We start from the raw sequence: 15,192 nt of genomic DNA on the forward strand, positions 1-15,192 counted from the left end.
TATAGGGTTTAAGGGGGGTCATGACGTCGTTATAGCAACATGTAACACCCGTTGCTTAAAACTTTCGTCACAAACACTTTTATTTAGAGTGTCTTGGAAGAGCTTGGTTTTAGCTCGTTACCACTTGGTTTTTTTTCTCTCGCTTGGCCTTATGGGCTACTCAGGAGGTAGGCCCTCTAAAAGGTAAAACAAAAAGAGCCTATTTCTCAAGACACAAAAGACACTTGTTAATTTTAGAGCACCAATTGAAGTGTTTTGCTAAACTAAAGAAGACAAAGCAAAAAATTTAAGATCAAATCTTTGCCAAAGGTCTTGCACCAAACTTGTTAGTAGTTTTGAAGTAATACCCCTCCTGCAAGCACACAAGTTAGGTAAATTTTAAAAATCCCAAAAGACACTGTGAAATAGGGGCCTTCGACAAGACCTTTTCTCCTTTTTAAATAGCTGCACCACTTTGTTAGTTAGATCAAAAGAGGTTAGCTCCAAAAATAAAATCTGAAAAATCCTAAATGAAAGCAAAAAATACAAAACAGAAGAACACAGACACAACTATACCGGACGCAGATGCTGAAACAGATCACAGACGCAAAATGATAGAACAGAGATGTAATTTCCAAATTTGAGACCTGCAAAACAGACAACAAAACGCAGACACGATAGAAACCTGCATAGATGCGAAAACATAACTCATTGACGCGATTCCAAAAACCTACAACCTACAAAAACTAACTGAAATCTAAAAAACAAAAATGCGACAAAAGACAACACAAACGTGAAAAGAAATAAAAAACATGATTAGATGAGTCACATACGCGACTTTGGGATAACAGACCTGCAAAAACAACATGAAATCAAAAACATAGAAAGAGTAGTCGCAGACGCGTAAAGAAAACACAAACACAGTTAGATCCGTCGCAGACGCAAAAAAACGCAGAATCGTCGCAATGTCAAACCTGAAACTTTTAAAAACACAAAATTTGCAAATAAGATGTCAAAAATAAAAAGGGACAAGAGTCCCACTGGGCGTGCCAAAATATATATGGTGAAAAGTGATGATGATAAACTATTGTAAAACCATAAAGATTCAGCCACAAATAATCTAAGTCCTACAATGAAACATTCACCAATACCAATAGAGACACATAAGATCATGTAAATCAACGAAATAAAACAATATTACCATTCACATGTCAAGTAGGGTTTCAATCTCCATTCCTTCCTATCTCCATTGATCTTGTTTAATGTATTTGCTCTCAGATTTTATGTGTGCACAAGAGCTCAACAAAGAATGGATTGTGGTTGATAGTGTGATTGCAAGAGGGCTTGATTGCATAAGATTGATTTGATGATTAGGGTTGATAATGAAGAGGGAATCCTCTTATATAGAGAACACTATAAGAAATGGAGGGATAAGATTAAGAGGTGTAAAGATAAATGGTCGGCTAGGATTAAAGGGTAGGTAGAGGAAATAATTAAATGATAAAGGGGGTAGGTAAGAGAAGAATTAAGAGATGAATGACACGTGTCAGGGGTCGAAAAGGCTAATGAATTAATTAAATAAATATAGATTTTTTTAATTAATAGAAGAGGTGGGATCAATTAAATAAATAAAATATTTATTTAATATAGGAAAAGGACAATTTAAATAAATATAAGTATTTATTTAAATGAGGAAAGACTTAGAAGAGGATTAATGAATTAATTAAATAAATAAGAATTTATTTAAATAATAGAAGACTTAGGATAAAATAATTAAATAAATAAAAATATTTTTTAATTAGACAGGACAATTTTAGGTGTCTACAAAAACAATTGCATTGTTAGGAATAGAAATGCCCTTAATTAGGTTCATATGCTTGTATTTCTGCAAAATATGATCTAGAGCATCAACTACTAAAACATAGAGAAGTGGAGATAAAGGGAACCCCTGCCTAATCGAGTGTTGTAAAGGAAATGGATCAGATAATGAATTATTGATGCTAAATTGAGCATCCACATCATTAAATAGCATTTGAACATGCCTGCATATTTTGGGACCAAAACGCAACCACTGCAACATCTTGATTATTAGACTCCATCTCATCCTATTGTAAGCTTTATTAGAATCTTTCTTAACCAACATAGTCTTTTGCCTTGATTGTTGAGTTCACTCACTAGTTTCCCAAGCCAGTATCAAATTACCAAGAATAGACTTTCCACCAAGGAACCATATTTGTTTGGGTCTAACTATCATTTTAGTCACCGGTTTAATCCTAGTAGCTAAAGCTTTAGTAATAATTTAATAGGAAGTGTTGAGCAATGTAATAGGCCACCATCCAAAAATTTACTGCATATTTTTTCCTTTAGGAAGAAACTTAAGTAAGCCTTTGTTAATTTCTAGTCCCAATGACCCTTGATTCATAGCTTCCAAATAGACAAGATAGAAATCTTCATTAATATGTTGCCACATGATTTGATGAAATTCTATAGAAAACCCATCAATTCTAGGAATTTTATTTGGAGTCGTAGAAAAAATAACATGTTCCAGATCTTCAATAGAAAGATTTTGATTGATAAAAGGACTATATTCTTGATCCACCTTTCTAGAAATGATAGTTTATATGATGTCTTTTAGCAATACTTGATCATCTTGCCAATGGGGGTATTCTCTAAAAAGTTTCTCATATAAAAATTAACACATGTTTTTTAATTCTTTTGAATATGTGTGAACCTTTCCATAATTATTGTAAATAGGTCTAATGAACTCCTTATGTTTATAGTTTAAGTAATTAAAGAATAACTTAGAACATTCGTTACCTTCTTTAAACCAATGTAATCTAGCATGAATCTTTGCTCCTTGCTCCCTGTAGTTATCAAGTTTGCAAAGTTGGGTCTCAATAAATGCTATGGAAGACCAGATAGACATATTGTCTAGATTAGAGTTTAGCAATTTTATATTCAACTCCAAATTTTCCTATATATATTTTTCTTTACGTTTACACTACCAAGCAATCCTCTTACCAAAAGAGCATGAAAATTTAGCACATTGGGAAATAGCAACCTGCCACAATTCCCTATGTGATTCTCCTTCTTTTAGCTTGGGTATGGAATTCCAAATGCCTACCAAATAATTAGGAAGGGATTTTCAAATGTGAAGCATTAATATTAAAGGGCAACCGATTGTTTGTTTCCTTACAATTATCTCTCACAATAATATAAAAGATAGGAAAGTGTTCTGAAAGAGTAACAGAATAATCCACCTTGACATAATTCCCCACTGGGTCTTGAATTACTTGCAAGTTAGGAGAAATATAAAACCTATCTATTCTTCTAATTTTTCTATCAACTCCAAACCAATGGTTTGTCAATGTATACAAGTGACGATTATGGTAGAAAATTATTCTATTCATACAATCTATAACCCCCTAGAGTTACAACAAAACAACCATTTGTCAAATTCTTCATTGCTTAACTTTATATGATTAGACTAGCTATGATAAATTGGGTGTTCCACCATTTTGAAGTCACTTATGATAGCTTAATCAATAGGATGAAGTTGATTGGACATCCCCTACCATAAATCACATCTTTCTTTGATGATGTTAGGGGCATAAATAGAACGAAAACCAATAGGTTGACCATTGAAAATAGTAAGGACCCACACATAGCTATGTGAAGGATCCTCCCCATTGCCAATGATAAACCTATTGATTCAAGATGCCAACCCAATAACAATCCATTGCCTTCTCTATGCAGTGCATGAAAAAAGGTTGAATCTTTCAATATTTTTAATAGAGAAGCAACAAGTTAGGGACCTTTAAGATTGACTTCTTGCAAGAAAACAACATCAAGTTTCCATTTAATAGTAATTTTCCTTGCTTCAAATTTGTGATATGGGAGGGACAATCCTCTAACATTCCAAGAAAGAGTTTTGTAATTCATAATTAAGCAGAGTTATGAAGGTCTTCCTCCTAACACAAAATATCAAGGCAATTAGTAAGCTTAATCGACTGATCAAAATGAATATTCTCCTTAGTAGTAGCATTAGGTGATTTAGATCTTTGTCTCATAGTTGGAGATGAAGAATCTTTTTTTATCAAAGGTGAAAGAGATCTATTTTATTTAGAATAAGTTGGAGAGGTTATATCCCTATTCTTTACCTTAGGTCTAGTAAAATATGGGTTATAGCTTTGTGAAGATTCTCTATTTTGAGTATCAATAGATCTTGGTGGTTCATTTCTCTTCCTGATTATCCTCCAACCATCTGTCATAATAACATCTTAATAGGAAGGGGATTTAACATTATTTTTCTGTTGAGTAACATTGGCTTGTTGTTTTAGCTGAGGATCTATATTGAGAATACCATTAGGCAAAGGAGACTATTGTAGCTATTGAGTACGAGGAGAAGTTGACAAGGATGTTTGAATATATCTATTTTTCTTGGTAGGACAATCTCTTAAAATTGCCATCTTTCTAACAAAAGAAGCAAGTGTTAGGCTTTCTTAGTTAAACTATTGGCTAAAAGAAATCAAACCTCAAACCAACTAGTTTGATGTTTTTAGGTAACAAGTTTTTTAGGTCTATTTCAACACAAGCTCTTGGATGAACCATTAGGTTGGAAAACTTATCTACATTGTTTTTGCACCACAAAACTCTTCCAAGTTGTGCAACAATATCCTTTAAAAACAGTCTAAATGCAAGGTTTAGAAATGGTGATTCAATCCACACAGGGAATCTGGATCTTGAGGGACTCTTATGATGAAAATCCAAAGACCAAGCTTGTAAATAATAAATATATCCATAGATAACCCAAGTACCATATTGGAGGACTGCTTGTGCATGATCAATAGATTTAAATTTACATGAGACGTGCCCTTTGCCCAACCCTCCCAATGAGTCAATTTCTCATCCTTTATTTTCCCAATCAATTTTTGCCCATTTATAAAAATCATATTCATATGGGATAGCCTTCAAAAAGAACAAAATTACTAATCTATGATGACATTCTGCATGCGGTTGATCACATCATCAAGGAGTAAATATTCTAAGGTCATGCCTTCATTAGCACGTTCTTCCATTTTTTTGTCTTCCTTGGTTGGCTCTTCCATTTCCTTATCTTTTTCATTTTTATCTTTCTCTTTGTTTGTGTCAACAATATCCACAATTATTTCACCCTCCAATATTTTACACATCACTGATTGATTATAGCCTTCATCTTCCCCATTGCATGGAGAAAGGGTTCTAAACCACTGTGAGTCTCTAAGCATGTCTGTCTACTCACCCCTTGCTTTTTTGGCCTCCAACTTCACCTCTTTGAAATATGCTTAAAAACCAGTATCTCTCTATGTATTTCATAAGTCCTCTTAGTAGCAACACATGTAGTAGCTCAAACACAACCAATAAATTTGCAACCCAATAGCTAGGGTTTCAACACTTTTCCTCTTCTCCAAAACACCTTCTCTTTCCTTCTCTCAGTAATGTTGAATTTATTCCGCACCTCTTAATTTGTTCTTTGATACAATGACCAAGAAGGAAGGAATAAATATCCATAACACACATAAACAAAGCTCAAAAACATAACCAACTTGAATTAACCAAACTAGCAAATTTGAACTTGAAAAAAAATAAACCATGAACAAGTATTTTTCGTCTTCACTCCAACCTTCAACACTCTAATGATCCTTGTGTGGAAATTTTCTAGTGAAGCATGAGAGTTTCCATCCTCAACTCTAGAAACCATTGGGATATTTTCCCATAGTAAATATTCACAGAGAAAATTAACAAGCTCTCAATCTTTTGTCAATTCTGAAATGAGACCACTAGCCTCCTTTTCATGCCCAAGAAACTCCTCTTGAAAATTAATTCAAATCACTTTATAATTTAATTTATCTTTATGACTTCGAAAAATGATTTAATTTAAATATTAATATTTGGACACTTCATCACTTTATAAACAAGAGCTATGAGACAACATGAGTCCCTGCCTTTAGCTAAAAACATGCTAGCAATGTAGTGAAGTGTTGAGAACAATTAAGTAGTATAAAGTTACTTTGAGCATTTAAAAAATGTATATAATAAATAATATTATATATGATAAATTTTTTAATTTGGGTGAGCTTATATTTGACATAGTAGGAACTTTTTCTTTTCATATAATGTAATTTCTGAAATAGTTTACCACTGAAATTTAGTGCTAAAATCCTAAGTGGTTGTAGTGTTCGAAGAACGAGTTAGTTTGGAGAGTATGGTGTCTAATACTATGCGTGTTCTGAATGTAACTGAACAGTGCACAAAATTTGCATTTACAAAAACTATGCATAATATTGAATTTTTGTTGTGACAGAGTTTAATGGTTAAGTTTGTATATACTTTGAAAGTGTAGAACTTAATGGTTAAGTTTGCATTGCAGCTGTATACAAAGAAAACTTGTAACAGTAGAGAGGATAAAACAGCATGGATACAGCATGTATTCAAAAGAATATTTCATGTAAATTGTTAGTAGTTACTGCACATGTACCATGTTCTTCTAGGCCAATAATATTTCTTGTGTTAATTGCTAAAATAGAGATTTGGGAAACAACATCTATAAACACAAAATTACCCTTCATTGACTGGATGTTGTGAATAGGCACAAAAATATATATGATTTAAGTAATGTAATAATATTTCAATTATACTATACAAGAGTTGAGATTTGAGATAGTAAAACTTTTTCTATTCATATAATATGATTTTGAAAATAGTTAACAACTGATAATGAATGCAAAAAAGATAACGTGTTGTAGTGTTCTAAGAACTCATCTTCAAAACTAGTATAAAATGGCAGTTTGAAAAGTATGTTATCTATTACTATGCCTGTTATGTATGCAACTAGACAGTGCATAAGATTTATATTTACAAAAACTAACCATATTATCGAATGTTTGTAGCGAAAGATAATTAACTAGTTATTTACAAAACAAAATAAGATAAGTGTTGCTTTGAATATTAAAGCTATGTGAATAGTATTTTGAAGTGTCCACTAGTTGAAGCAAGGAGTTGTTGATTGTTTTTAATTTCTCATTTGGGAACCTACAAAATTAACAAAATTAAGATGTTAATTAGCAAATGAAATGTGCAAATGTAGACTCTTCAAGTATCACATAAAAAAAATTAGGAATATAATTAGGAATGTAGATAACAATATGGGGAAAAAAATCTAGTTGAAGCAAGGAGCTGTTGATTGTTTTTAAGTTCTCATTTGGGAACCTGCAAAATTAACAAAATTAAGATGTTAATTAGCAAATGAAATGTGCAAATGTAGACTCTTCAAGTATCACATTAAAAAAATTAGGAATGTAGATAACAACATGGGAAAAAAATCAGTAGCAGTTGCAACTTTCATAATTGACGAAATTTATGGGGAAAAAATCAGTAGCAGTTGCAACTTTCATAATTGACGAAATTTTTAATATCATAGATCAGGAATCTTTGTGGTTAGTATTTCTCACCAAAGGAAATTGTATTGTATGGATTTTCTATCAATATTTCAATCAAAGGTGGGTTTTTTAAGAATATATCTCTAGTGCGATGGATTTTTTACCCAAAACCTCTGTGAATCAAATTTTCGTGTTCATGGTCAATTGTTAGTAATAAGAAATCTATGTACATTGCAAATAATTTGACAGTGAAGGATGACATTTCTATACTTCATGGGGATGTATTTATAGATTTTGAAAGTCAAAATCCGAAAATGGGCATAATGGCATTTGCATACTTACGAAATTTATTTAGATTTCTGGATTTTGAATCTTGCCACTGTCATGTGAAGTGAGATGAAAATATGTTTTACAATCTTACCTACCATATAAATCTTAGATAGCATCTGGGAACATGCATGTATCATTTCTACTTTTGGGATGGAGAAGTAGAATTATTTTGATACAGTGATCTATGGTAAGCTAGAGATCTCTTGGATTCTCTGTTGTGGTTTGAGATTGAGTATTTTTATTAGACAATCCTTGACCCAGTGAGCCTCCTCTCTGCCGTGAAAACAAGTATTTCTTATAACAATAGCTATGTAATAGTAAGTTTGTAAAGTGGATACCAAACAAATCCTTCTTGCTAACATTAAAAATACAATAGATGCATTTGTTGTCTTTTTTCCTGAATGAGACATGAGTGAGACTTAGATAGGTATAACTGTCATTATGATAAGTTGTCAATCATGGAATTCCTCAGTCTCTATTCCAAAGAATGAACAGAATTATGAGAGAATTCATTCATCTACTGCTGGATAAAAAGTTGAGTGCAAAATACAAGAGCTTGAAGGCTATGGATAGACATATGTAGTCTCATATGACCAAATACTGGATTGGACAGATAAATTGGTTCTTGACAGCTCTACCTCCATAAAATAGAAGCATGAATTCTTAGCCAACAAAGCCAGCAGATTTCAGGTACTTAAATATTTTCTGATTCAGGTAGCAATCAAAAAATCCTAGGATCACGTTCCATTTATATATGATTATGTTGATTTAATTTACATTTGCACTAAATCTATTTTTAAATGATATACATACGGTGCTCTACACCTTAAAGAACACACTCAAGGAATCAAACTATAAAATGAAAAAAAGGGAGACACCTAGAAAATACATGGTTGCTGAGCTAATTTTATTTTAATTATAAGTAAAATACTCCAACAGATTTTACAGTTCACATTTTTTTTATCGCAATTTTTTTTATTAGTTAATTGAAAGTATTTATGAATGTTGACAACGAGCCAAAATTAATATATTCTAACACCTCACAAATTTATTTTATTAATAGATAGACTTTAACATGATAAAAAATGTATCGCAACCTAACAGCATCCCATACAAGATACCTAGTGAAGAAAGATGGTTCATTTCCTTCCATTACTTTGTAAAGTGGAGTATCTTGAGATAACCCTTAATGAATTTGCACGCTCCATGTATTTTTGCTAAATTTTGTATTCAATTAGAAACTATGGTAAGGTAATGATGCCTTCGAGATATCCAAGTCAGTTTTTTCACAACTACGTGCATGCATTACATGAGGGCACAAGGTGGTAGGAGTAAGTGATTTTCACATTCTTGTAAGTTGTAACTATAAAAAATCTTTGTAGTTAAAACAAAGTCATTCATAATGTAGAACATTTGAAAATTGAAAATTGATGTAAACCCAAAATATTATATTTTTTTCCTTTCACCTAGCCAATTTCAAAAGTCTACATGCTGACCAATCCAAATAAAAACTTCACTTTGTGTATCAAATACCATGACATCCTCCGTTAGTAGGTCGTGTTGAATAAAGTTGAAGACTTCTACAAGCTGTTACAAATAATACAAAAATTATAATGCAATAGATTCTTGATAGAAGATATTGATAGTTGCTTTTCAGATTTGTTTTCCCTGAATCATGTGCACAGAATGGAGTGAAAATTTGTTCTAGAGTGTTTGTATGGGAAGTTTTTTGATTGCACATCAAAAGTATACATGCTAATTAGAAATACTATTGTTAGAAAGTATATGGAAAATTGTAAAAAGGCTTTATCATTGACTGATTGTCAAGGATTGTGTAATATAGACGCAAAGGATTTGAGTAGAATTTTGAGTTTTTGGATCACTCAGGTATTACAAATTACAGTGCAACAAATAATCTGAGGAATCATGGACTTTTATGGGCAGGGACCAAAGAAACTCTTCAGAAGAATACAGGGATGTACATGTTACAATTTCATATGCTAGTTGGAGTTTCTAAGTTCAAAGGCTTCTTGCCTAAGAAAAAACATAAAAAACATCAATCAAAACTAGCCATTAGAAGTCTTTTTGCTTAGAACATGGGCTTGTTTCAATTCGGTTTGTAATCTAGTTGTCATAAAATGATTTTCTAATACAGGGGGTGGCACAGGTCAATGTAGAGGAAAATTTTAGAAAAGAGTGAAAGGCATGTAGGGACTTTTTTATATTTCAGCATAATGCCCAATAGAGAGGCAATTAAAAAATTTAAAGCAGTCTCTGAAAAAGGTTTCTGAATTTGAGTTATCTTTACTTATGTGCATGTAAAGACTGTAGATGATAAGATAAGAAGGTGCTTATAAAAGAGAATTAGAAATTGGTAAGCGTTAGGAAGTGATAAGAACTAATATGTTCGCAACTTCTTCAAAAATTTCCAAAAGTATATATGAATTGAATTTCCAGACAGAAAGTTAATTGTTTCCAACTACAAGATCTGACCTGTTACTGGGTTTCGCTCAACTGGGATCTTGTAGAGTTCTATTTGATTGCAGCATTTTCTCTCTATTTCCTTTTTTTTGTTTAGGAAGTGTATCTGTGCACATATTTTAAAGGTTTTAAGTTGTATTTCCTTATCATTTTCTCAATTCAATTGCTTGGGGCTACTAATGTAATCCTCTTATTTTTAAAAGTGCTTGTATGTGCAGATCACAAAGGTAAGTTCACCAGTTCAGATATGTGTACATAGGTAAGGCAAAAAAATTCAGGGGCTGGATACGTTTTGGCTACAACCATACAAACTTCATTCTTCTTATCGACAACAGCAGTATGAAATAGTGGGAAGAAAATTCTTCATTATAGGTATATAAAGCAGCAACGGCAGAGAAAACTACAAAAATCATAAATATATTCATATTTTACTTTTAGCCTTAAACTAAATATAATAAACAGAACAACCATAGAAATGGGGATAATTGGCATTACCTTGAGGAGTAGTGTGAAGTGAACCAAAATCTTCTTGAAAATGGCATGGTGCTTTTATACACTCTGCAATTTACACAAAACAATTAGGTCACTATTAGGATTAGTTGTAATAATTATTAATTATAATTTTTTAAAAAGATATAAATAATTGTAATAAATTTTATCTGCTAGCTTTGTTGGCTAAGAATTCATGCTTCTATTTTGTGGAGGTAGAGCTGTCAAGAACCAATTTATCTATCCAATCAAGTATTTGGTCATCTGAGACTACAGATGTCTATCCATAGCCTTCAAGCTCTTGTATTTTGCACTCATCTTTTTATCCAGCAGTAGATGAACGAATTATCTCATAATTCTCTTCATTCCTTGGAATAGAGACTGGGGAATTAAATCAATTTCATTTTAAAAAAACAAGCCTCTTATTTTATGGCTAGGTTTCAAAATGAATTTTTTAGTCGAATCCGTAGTTAGAAACCACTTTAAATCAGTTTCATTTTAAAAAACAAGCCTTTTATTTTATGGCTAGGTTTCAAAATGAATTTTTTAGGGTAAACAGGGGCAAGTACTATTGTAATGCGTAAGGAAGTAAGGTAGCCCTTGTAACTCAAAAGAGAAAATGTTGAGGAAGAAACGAAACTATCGAAGAGGAAGGGGAAAGAGGAGCATCATGCCTACAAAACAAAACCAAAAATCTTTTCTAATTTTCAAATTTCAAACCCTCCTAGCATTTACTGAAATCCCAGTTTGAAACTTCAAACCAATGTTTATACGAAATTCAAGCTGAAAAATAATGAAAGCGTAGTGGCAAAAGAGGAGAATATATATATCTCTTTTTTCTGACTTACAGTTCACATGACAATGTAGCCACTAGATTTAGAGCAGATAAATCTCTTCAATGGATTTTACCCAGAAATGCAAAGCAATCTCTGCTATAATCTTGGCACTTCCTTGTTTCGCAGTTGCACTTCAAAAGACACAAAATGCTACCACGCTAGAATTCACACAACAAATTTTACCAAACTTCAGCAGAGCCTACAAGAGCGAACAAGAGTTCGTAAAAGACATTACCAATTCAAAATGCTCGTTTTACTGCATATAAAATGCCAAAACAAGAGGAATTGTTACGGGTGTCATTCCATTAAAATTTAGGAAATAAGTACCAAATTAAACAAAAAGTATTTATTTACAAATTCTATTGATGTCGTTAGCAGAAATAGAGTTTGTAAAATTTTTTGTGAAATTTAACAAGAACAAACAAGAAAATGTAGCATTTGTAAATAAGGTAGAGTAATAGGGTTTCAAAATACTAGAGAAACATTTGAAAACTGGGAATAGCGAGAGTAATACCTTTCTACCAATTGAAAGCTGGGAATAGCGAGAGTAACGCCTTATTGCCTTTGGCCTACCGATTCCTGTAAAGCATCGCAGAGAATATCTGATAGCAAACTATATGTGGCTGATAGCAAATTGTAGAAGTATACCAACAAAAAACTTAAGCCCAATGCAAGAAGTATGTAGAAGCAGCAAGATCAAGGCATATACACCACCAAATGCCGTTGCCAGCTGCTACCTTAATTATTATTGCATTTACAATCTATGCCGTAACATTAAACTGCCAGCTGCTGCCTTAACTAATGCATTTACAATCTATACAAAAGCCTATGCTCGGAAGTCAGAAAACGTTGGAATATTTTTGGGAAAAAAATAAAAATAAACCCCAGCATAAAATCAAACAACCAATGATATATCAAAAAATTAATAAATTTTAAAATAGTTTAATAAAAAGAAAATAAAAACTTTTGCATAAGATAATATTTACCAAAGTTATTGCTCTCTTTTTTGATGGAGATGAAAACATTAGTTCCCTGCTTAAGGCAGGGACTAAAAGGCAGGGACTAATAATTAATTGAACTTGTCTTTTAATGTACTTCACACAACTTAAAATTAATTAATTATTTTGACCAAAAAAAATTTGGGACATTACACCTATTCTTTTTAATTCTATAACCGAGTTGGGAAAAGTGCATAATATGATGCTAAGCTATTCATGTCTTTTTTTATAAAAAGGGTGTGAGGTTGCCAAAGTGCACCTATTCTTATGCATCACATTTTTTTTATATATTATTAATTATTAATTAACAATTCATTATTATTGATTAGTAATCATTATTGTGAATTGTTATTGATATTAAAAAAATATATAGTGAATTGATTTTTTTTTTAAAGTGAATGCTTATAAAAAAAGTCAACATCTTTTATTCACAAGCAAAATTATTTTGTTATTCATGAGCAAATAAAATGTGTTTTTTTTTTCAAATGTCTTCAAGATAGGTTTGGATATTTTAACAAAAGAATTTGAATTGCAGTGCTAGGGTTTGAAGATTTTTTAAGTTGGCCTCTCCTATATATTATCATTTGTTGTGTATTTCTTATTGATTAGTTTTATTTTCAGATTCTTATTTTTAATTCCAACAAATAAGTGTTGGTGTTTTAAAAAACTCAAGCAATAAAAAAAATCATTTCCAACAATGAAGTTGCATGAAGAATTCGACATCTAGTTTTAGTGATAAGGTTGAGGAGAAAGTGATTTTTGAAAAAAGTGATCGAGAATATATTCATATTCAATCAAGTTATTCATAGAATAATCGATTTTTCAAGTCTTCAGAGTTCACCTAATTTTGTCAATGATATGTAAATTGACAAGGAAGATGTTTAGTTTCAGACCATCAAAATAAATTTTAGAGTTTCGTAAACGAGATCACTAGACTTAGTTGAAACAAAGGAAAACATTATCAAAACATAATCATTTAGCTTTGCCTTCCTAAAGTCTATTTTAGTTTATCATCATGCAAGGAACAAGAGTAGGATAATTGTAATATCTTAATCATCAATTGAACTAACAATCCTTAGAATTAATGGGCAAGATAATTTGTAATCTAGTTTGTAGATCATGCAAACAATAGTAGTTAGGGTAGAAGTGCAATTATTTATTCAATTTATTCTCATGCAACTTTGTAAACAAGAAAAATTGTGCCTCTTGCACTTAGAGGGATCGATCGATAGTAATTCTCATACATACATAATGTTGAAATTTCTATTCAATATTATTGTCAATCCAATCATTTAATAGAATTTTATTAAGTCTATCTTGATTTTAATTACTATTGAATGGTTTTGTTTTATGTGTTGAAGCAAATTGAATTGCTTCTACCAAATTTGCAAAATTTGTATTGCAAGTATATTCAAAGATGGAAATCATGACTTTGTATCAATCATTTTAATTAATTACCAATACATTTGTATTATTATGTTTAAACTTATTCAAAATCCTTGTTTTTGAATTGTTCAATCTCTAATTTTAGCTAAAGAACATAAGCACCTATTCCTAGGATTTAATTCTAGTCAAAAAACATAAAATCCCTTTGTCTTGTCTTCAAAGAGTGATTCAACCTTTTTATACTAGATGAATCTTAAAAGATATTTAAATTATATTGAGCATGAAGCATGATTTGATATTACATATATAGACTAATCAACATATAAAATTAGTGTAATTAAGGTATTTTACCTTGGTTATTTTCCACCTAGGTCCCGATTACACATCATTTAAGCTTACTTAGGGACCGCATAGGAGTTTCTTGGAACATCTTCACTTTAGGTGTCATTATCATGTTATCATTTCCACTTTATGTGGTGTCTCCACCTTTAGTGTCTTTATCACATTATCATATTCGCCTTTCACGGTTGTACTTTTCCACCTTTGGTGGGTGATCCACCTTTAGTGGTGTTATCATGTGATCACCTTTTCACTTTTAGGTGGGATGATAGGATGCCACTTTTTGTCTCATGTCATAAGATTACGACACTTGTCATAATCTTATGCACTTTTATGTTCTCACCTTGGCTATATAATCAAAGGGGTCTCCTATGTAATAATTATTCATTGATAATCTAGTTAATCCAACTGATCATATTGCCTTATTGATGAGAATAAAATTTATTCTTGTCATATGCTATCTCTCTTGTTGTTGTGTTTTCCATATGGTCTCTAGATCTTGGCTGGCTACCTTCATAGCCAATTCTCACAAATACATTTACAATGATTATTATGGTTTTCCCTGATGTTTCAACCTCATTACACTTTTGTGATTAAGTATCCAATGATCATGTAAGAAATGAAGCCACAAGTGTGCAAGGATGGGTTAGAAGATATGCTTGTGGGTGCCCAAAATGTTGATGTCATCTACACTCTTTACCCTACTTTCTCACTATTTTTTGGTGAGGAAGACAAATTATTTTAGACTAAAAAATGATAGTTAGGTTTCATTACAATTGAACAAATATAAATAGAATATTAAACAAAGAATAGTTAGAAACTTAGGTTATAAAATGTTGATGTAATTTCTTTAAAGTATGAATAACGTTTTTATACAAACATTGTTGTGAAATATATTTAGCAACCTTGTATGTGTAGGTGGTATGCAATGTCACC

General features: G+C 31.6%; 1 long non-coding RNA gene across 1 annotated transcript; it reads right to left on the reverse strand.

The window, feature by feature from the left end:
- Positions 1–7,056: 7,056 nt before the first annotated feature.
- LOC131072134 (uncharacterized) lies at positions 7,057–12,343 on the reverse strand. The gene is made up of 3 exons (XR_009112664.2): positions 12,048–12,343; positions 10,704–10,766; positions 7,057–7,227 (listed from the first exon to the last, which is right to left on the reverse strand). It is a non-coding gene; the product is annotated as an uncharacterized LOC131072134 (long non-coding RNA).
- Between the last annotated feature and the right edge of the window lie 2,849 nt (positions 12,344–15,192).

The sequence above is a fragment of the Cryptomeria japonica genome, chromosome 11 (assembly GCF_030272615.1).
Source record: "Cryptomeria japonica chromosome 11, Sugi_1.0, whole genome shotgun sequence".
Classification (NCBI taxonomy): domain Eukaryota; kingdom Viridiplantae; phylum Streptophyta; class Pinopsida; order Cupressales; family Cupressaceae; genus Cryptomeria; species Cryptomeria japonica.